Below are 8,196 nucleotides of genomic sequence, written 5' to 3' on the forward strand. Positions count from 1 at the left end.
GGAAAATTAAAATATTGGCATGTTACAGTTGATACTTCTGGATTTTTGATGGGCTCCTTTCATGCCAGAGAAAAAACTAAAGATATTATAGCTCATTGCTTACAAAATTTTGCCACTGTGGGCGTTCCAAAACAGTTAAAAACAGATAATGCCCCTGGTTATACTTCTACCTCTTTTAAACAATTTTGCTCATCATTTGGCATTACTCATATAACAAGAATCCCATACAATCCACAGAGAGAAGGCATAGTTGAAAGAGCTCATCAAACTATTAAAATGTACTTATTAAAGCAAAAAGAGGGATTGGAAAGGGGTATATATCCCCCAAAGATAAACTTAAAATAACCCTTTTTACTCTAAACTTTTAAAATTTGGATTCATCAGGACTTAGTGCTGTGGAAAGGCATGTGTGTCCAAACAATGTACATAAGCCCAAGGTACTTTGGAAGGATATTCTAACAGGAGAATGGAAAGGTCCTGGCCCAGTAATTGTCTGGAGTCGGGGGGTCTGTTTGTGTGTTTCCACAGGGAGAATAGCAACCGATTTAGATTCCAGAGAGATTAACTAAGGTCCTGACCCAGTGATTGTCTAGAGTCGGGGGTCTGTTTATATGTTTCCACTGGGAGAACAGCAGCCTATGGATTCCAGAAACATTAACTAAAGCGATTTCTATAGACCAAAAAGAAGATGATTTGGCTCAAATCCATAACAACTGATATCCAGAAATCCAGTTTGGCTATTCTTACATCTGTGACAGAACCAGGATGCTTTTTTCAATATCTATTTTATTATTGCCCTTTCCCATATCATGAAGTTCTCTTCTGTTTTTTGAGCTCATACAGACCTAGGTTAATGTTTTGCTGATCTGTTCTAGTTTTTTGACTATAGAGTTTTTAAACATTGCAATGGAGATTTCACCTGTAAAATGTTATAAGGCCTTTACTATTATGTTATGTGTTGTATGTATTATATTATGTGTGCACACTTGTGTTTTGTGTTATATGTTTGAATGTACGTATGTCCATATATCATATATGATGAGCACTCATGAAAAAATGGATCCAAATATTTTTTTTCACGTGATTTAAATGGTTTAATTTAAATTGGGTAAACAGCTGTTGAGGATTGTTTTAATATATGAACAAAAAGGGAGGTTAACAGATCTGTTTGTTTACCTTCACCTTTCCTTTTTATATTTAATAATTCTGTTGAAGATAAGGTACATTGTTAAGAAAATTGTTTTCTAAAAAAAAAAAGAAAATTGTTTTATTTACTGCCTTCTGGAATGTTATATAATTTTTCCTTTAGCCATTATTGCCAGATTTCCTATCTTCACCCCAGTGCTGGTGAAGGCAAAAATAAAACCAATCTACAGCTTCTGCAATAGCCATCACTGAACTGCTTGGAGAACTTGCCTGGACTATGAATCACTTGTATGCATTGTGAACTCACCTGTATGCATTGTGAACTATCTGTTGGTGCAACGACTTGTGGTAGTGTTGGGGTATTTTTGCTGATGATGTCATCGGTGGTACAATTTTTCCAAAAGGAGCCGTCAATTGGCTTGGTGTATCTTCCTCCCTTCTGCTTGTCATGATCGTTCAGCTAAAATTTGGGGGCCAACAGAGGTGAGGCAAAGAACCTCACCCCCCCCCCCGCTGGTACAAAGACCTACCCACAGGTGTGGCTGTATACTGAACTGGTGGTCAGTGACAGGTAAGATCCAATTGCAATGGTACCAACCTAAGTCAGGAGGCTGATGCCTAGGTCAGCTCATCTGATAATGGGTAAGGACCATATGTACTATTGGACAACCTAAGGCAGGCACGGTCCCTAAGCCGCATGCTTGTTGTTTAAATAGAGAGGGGGAGATGTTGAGAGCCACAGCCGAAGGGGCCCCAGCAAACTTCCAGCTGCCAGCAAACTTCCAGCTGCCAGCTGATGATTGGCTCACAGCGGCCCCAGCAACTTCTAGCTGCCAACTGATTGGCTCCTCTGTGGTGATGCTCATTGGGCTGTTTCCCTGCCCTTTCAGACCACAGAGCTGCTCATTGGGGGGACTTTTTTGGCCCTGTCCATGCAACCCAGCCAATCGGCCTCAAGAGCAGGAAGAGTGGGGGAGGTGAAGAGACTTGTGGGATGCCGGTGGTGGCAGTTGGGCTCTGAAGGTTTTTCCTGAGGAGTTGTTTTGTTTGGCATGTGTGGTTCTAAAAATAAAGTTCGTTTCTTTTGACAAGTGGCTCCTGAATTGTGCCCAGCCAGACTGCAGCACATCAACATATTATTATAACACAAAAGAAAATTAGTAGCACAGCTATTATTCCAAAAATATATCATGTGGAATGTTTCAACATATTTTCAGGATTAAAGCCATTTAAATCACAAATTGTCAGCAAGTGATGCAGGATCTGAGATTGATCCTGGTTTCCTGAATGTTTTGGATGTGATGATGCAACTCCACATGTTCCACACTATTATCATTACTATGTAAAATGCCCATTAGATGATTTTCACCTTTGCCCAATCCCACTGGGAAGCATTATATTTTGCAACATTAACACAGACATATTTATAGCTGGCATGGCACCTAAGGTTTGCTTAAATTTTAGAGTGGCAAGTTCATTTCCAATATTTATTCATTTTTTATTAGTTGTTCAAAACATTACATAGCTCTTGACATATCAGATTTCATACATTTGATTCAAGTGGGTTATGAACTCCCATTTTTACTCCGTATACAGATTGCAGAATCACTTCGGTTACACATCCACATTTTTACATACTGCCATACTAGTGTCTGTTGTATTCTGCTGCCCTTCATATCCTCTACTATCCCCCCTCCCCTCCCCTCCATTCCCATCTTCTCTCTCTATCCCATCTACTATAATTCATTTCTCTCCCTTGTTTTTTTCCCTTTCCCCTCACTTCCTCTTATATGTAATTTTGTTTAACGATGAGGGTCTCCTTCCATTTCCATGCAATTTCCCTTCTCTCTCCCTTTCCCTCCTACCTCTCATCCCTGTTTAATGGTAATCTTCTTCTCATGCTCTTCCTCCCTACTCTGTTCTTAGTTGCTCTCCTTATATCAAAGAAGACATTTGGCATATGTTTTTTAGGGATTGGCTAGCTTCACTTATCATAATCTTCTATAGTGCCATCCATTTCCCTGCAAATGCCATGATTTTGTCATTTTTTAGTGCTGAGTAATACTCCATTGTGTATAAATGCCACAGTTTTTTATCCATTCATCTATTGAAGGGCATCTAGGTTGGTTCCACAGACTAGCTATTGTGAATTTTGCTGCTGCTATGAACATCAATGTATCAGTATCCCTATAATACGCTCTTTTAAGGTTTTTTAGGGAATAGTCCGAGAAGGGGAATAGCTGGGTCAAATGGTGGTTCCATTCCCTGTTTTCCAAGGAATCTCCACACTGCTTTCCAAATTGGCAGCACCAATTTGCAGTTCCACTAGCAATGTACAAGTGTACCCTTTTCCCCACATCCTCGCCAGCACTTGTTATTTGACTTCATAATTGCTACCAATCTTACTGGAGTGAGATGGAATCTTAGGGTGGTTTTGATTTGCATTTCTCTGATTGCTAGAGATGGTGAGCATATTTTCATGTACTTGTTGATTGTTTGTATGTCCTCCTCTGAGAAGTGTCTTTTCAGGTCCTTGGACCATTTGTTGATTGGGTTATTTGTTTTCTTATTGTTTAATTTTTTTGAGTTCTTTGTATACTCTGGATATTAGGGCTCTACCTGAAGTGTGAGGTGTAAAAATTTGTTCCCAGGATGTAGAATGCCTATTTACTTCTCTTATTGTTTCTCTTGCTGAGAAAAAACTATTTAGTTTGAGTGAGTCCCATTTGTTGATTCTTGTTTTAACTCTTATGCTATAGGTATTCTATTAAGGAATTTGGAGCCTAACCCCACAGTATGTAGATTGGAGCCAACTTTTTCTTCTATCAGACACAGAGTCTCTGTTTTGATATCAAGCTTCTTGATCCATTTTGAGTTAACTTTTGTGCATGGTGAGAGAAAGGGATTCAGATTCATTTTGTTGCATATGGATTTCCAGTTTTCCCAGCACCATTTGTTGAAGATGCTATCCTTCCTCCATTGCATGTTTTTAGCCCATTTATCGAATATAAGATAGTTGTAATTTTGTGGATTAGTCTCTGTGTCCTCTATTCTGTACCGTTGGTCCACCCACCTGTTTTGGTACCAGTACCATGCTGTTTTTGTTACTATTGCTCTGTAGTATAGTTTGAAGTCTGGTAACACTATACAGCCTGATTCACTCTTCCTGCTTAAAATTGCTTTTGCTATTCTGGGTCTTTTATTTTTCCATATGAATTTCATGATTGCTTTTCTATTTCTACAAGAAATGCCATTGAGATTTTGATTGGCATTGCATTAAACCTATAGAGAACTTTTGGTAATATGGCCATTTTGATGATGTTAGTTCTGCCTATCCATGAACAGGGTATATTTTTCCATCTTCTAAGATCTTCTATTTTTCTCTTTAGGGTTCTGGAGTTTTCATTGTATAAATCTTTCACCTGTTTTGTTAGGTTGATCCCCAAGTATTTTATTTTTTTTTTTTTTGAGGATATTGTGAATGGGGTGGTTGTCCTCATTTCCATTTCAGAAGATTTGTCACTGATATATAGGAATGCCTTTGATTTGTGTGTGTTGATTTTATATCCTGCCACTTTGCTGAATTCATTTATTAGCTCTAGTATGTAGACATTTTTGGTTCTGCTAGGTATAGAATCATGTCATCCACAAATAGTGATAATTTAAGTTCCTCTTTTCCTATTTTTATGCCTTTAATTTCTTTTGTCTGTCTAATTGCTCTGGCCAGTATTTCAAGAACTATATTGAATAGAAGTGATGAGAGAGGGCATCCCTGTCTTGTTCCAGATTTAGAGGGAATGCCTTCAGTTTTTCTCCATTTAGAATGATGCTAGCCTGAGGCTTAGCATAGATAGCTTTTACAATGTTGAGGTAAGTTTCTGTTATCCCTAGTTTTTCTAGTGTTTTGAACATAAAGGGATCCTGTACTTTGTCGAATGCTTTTTCTGGGTTGAGATGATCATATGGTTCTTATCTTTAAGTCTATTGATGTGGTGAATAACATTTATTGATTTACATATATTGAACCAGACTTGCATCCCAGGGATGAATCCTACTTCATCATGGTGCACAGTTTTTTGATATGTTTTTGTATCCAATGTGCCAGAATTTTATTGAGAATTTTTGCATGTAGGTTCATTAGATATTGGTCTGTACTTTTCTTTCTTTGAAGTGTCTTTGGTTTCAGGATCAGGGTGATGTTGGCCTCATAGAATGAATTTGGGAGAGCTCCTTCTTTTTCTATTTCCTGAAATAACTTGAAAAGTATTGGTATTAATTCTTCTTTAAAGGTTTTGTAAAACTCCGCTGTATACCCATCCGGTCCATGGCTTTTCTTGATTGGTAGTCTTTTGATGGCTTCTTCTATTTCCTCCTTTGTTATTGGTCTGTTTAAATTGTGTGTACCTTCCTGACTTAATCTGGGCAAATCATATGACTTAAGAAATTTATCGATATCTTCACTATCTTCTATTTTATTGGAGTATAGTGTTTCAAAATAATTTCTAATTATCTTCTGTATTTCTGTAGTGTCTGTTGTGATATTGTCTTTTTCATCCCGTATGTTAGTAATTTGAGTTCTCTCTCTTCTTCTCTTCATTAGCATGGCTAAGGGTCTGTCAATCTTATTTATTTTTTTGAAGAATCAACTTTTAGTTTTGTCAATTTTTTCAATGGATTCTTTTGTTTTAATTTCATTGATTTCCACTCTGATTTTAATTATTTTTTGCCTTTTGCTACATTTGCTGTTGTTTTGCTCTTTCTTTTCTAGGGTTTTGAGATGAAGTGTGAGCTCATTTATTTGTTGTTTTTTTCCTTTTTTGGGGAATGAACTCCATGCAATGAATTTCCCTCTTAAAACTGCTTTCATTGTGCCCCATAGATTCCGATGTTGTGTCTGTATTTTCATTTATATCTAAGATTTTTTTTATTTCCTCCTTTATGTCTTCTGTAACCCATTGATCATTCAGTAATATATTGCTCATTTTTCCAGGTGATGCAGGATTTTTCCTTCCTTCTTTTATCATTGATTTCCAGTTTCATTCCATTATGATCAGATAAGATGCATGGTATTATCTCCGCACCTTTATATTTACTAAGGGTTGCCCTATGGCATAATATATGGTCTATCTTTGAGAAGGATCCATGTGCTGCTGAGAAAAACGTATATCCACTTGATGATGGTTGATATATTCTATATATGTCGGTTAAGTCTAGGTTATTGATTGTGTTATTGAGTTCTATAGTTTCTTCATTAAACTTTTGTTTGGAGGATCTGTCCTATGGTGAGAGAAGTGTGTTGAAGTCACCCATAATTATTGTGTTGTGGTCTATTTGATTCTTGAACTTGAGGAGAGTTTGTTTTATGAACATTGCAGCACCATTATTTGATGCATACATATTGATGATTGTTATGTGTTGTTGGTGAATGGTTTATTTTAACAGTATATAGTGTCCTTCTTTATCCTTTTTGATTAACTTAGGTTTGAAGTTGATTTTATTTGATATAAGTATTGCCACTCCTGTTTCCTTCTGAGGATCATGTGAGTGGTATGATTTTTCCCAACCTTTCTCCTTCAGCTTGTGTATGTCTTTTCCTATCATATGAGTGTCCTGAAGGCAGCATATTGTTGGATCTGTTTTTTTAATCCAAGTTACTAGCCTATGTCACATGATTGGTGAGTTTAAGCCATTAACGTTTAGGGTTACTATTGATATATGGTTTGTACTTCCAGTCATGTTTGTTTGTTTGTTTATTTATTTATGTATTCATTTTAATTTGGCTTGTTTTTCCTCTTTAATTATTTCCCCCCCTTTACTGAGTTACCTCCCACTGTTGGTTTTGGGTGCTGTTTTTCATTTCCTTCAAAATGCTTTGCAGTGCTGGGTTTCTGGCTGTGAATTCTTTTAACTTTTGTTTATCGTGAAAAATTTTAATTTCATTGTCAAACCTGAAGCTTAATTTTGCTGGATACAATATTCTTGGTTGGAATCCATTATTTTTCAGTGTTTCAAATACGTTGTTCCAGGATCTTCTCACTTTCAACATCTGTGATGAAAAATCAGCCTTTAACCTACTTGGTTTACCCTGAATGTAATCTGCCTCCTTTCTCCTGTATATTTTAATATTCTCTCCTTGTTCTGTATGTTGGATATCTTCATAATGATGTTTCTTGGAGTTGGTCTATTACAGTTTTGTATGTTTGGGGTCCTGTAGGCCTCCAGGATTTGGCAATCCATTCCATCTTTCATGTCTGGAAAGTTTTCTAAAATTATTTCATTCAACAGATTGTTCATTCCTTTGGATTGGACCTCTATACCTTCCTCTATCCCAATGACTCTTATGTTTGGTTTTTTTATGACATCCCATATCTCTTTGATGTTTTGCTCGTGGTTTCTTACCAGCCTTTCTGCATTGACTATATTCTTTTTGAGTTGATAAACTTTGTCTTCATTATCTGATGTTCTGACTTCTTTTTGATCTAATCTATTTGTAATATTCTCATTTGAGTTTTTGATTTGGTTTATGGTTTTCTGCATTTCTAGGATTACTGTTTGATTTTTTAAAAAATCTCTATCTCCTGGTAGAGTTGATTTTTTGCTTCTTGAATCTGCTTATTTAGCTCATTTTCAAAGTATTCTTTCATTGTTTGTACTTGCTGTCTAATGACTTCTTTAAGATTCCATTTCAGCTGAGTCAGGTATGCCTTGAGCTCTTTCTCTGTCCATTTTTCTGATGCCTCTAGTTTCTCCTGTAAATTTAAGTTGTCCTGCATTGTTTGTAATCCTTTTTTCCCTTGTTTTTTTTCATGGTGTTCACGTTTCTTTCCAACTCTGTTTAACTGCTGTGCTTCTGTTTTCTCCTATATATTTGTTTTGGTTTTGGATATCTCTGTGGTCTCTCCTTTGTGGTGGGAGACTATGTCTAGAGCTGTTGGCCTTTATTGTAATTTAAAGCTGATTCATTCATTTCATACAAGGCTTATGGATTCTGTAGGCATATCTGTTGTTTGGTCTTAGGACTTTATGTTTAGGTTGGGTGCTATGATGGTA

The sequence above is a fragment of the Spermophilus citellus genome, assembly GCF_964194105.1.
Source record: "Spermophilus citellus genome assembly, chromosome: 4".
NCBI lineage: Eukaryota > Metazoa > Chordata > Mammalia > Rodentia > Sciuridae > Spermophilus > Spermophilus citellus.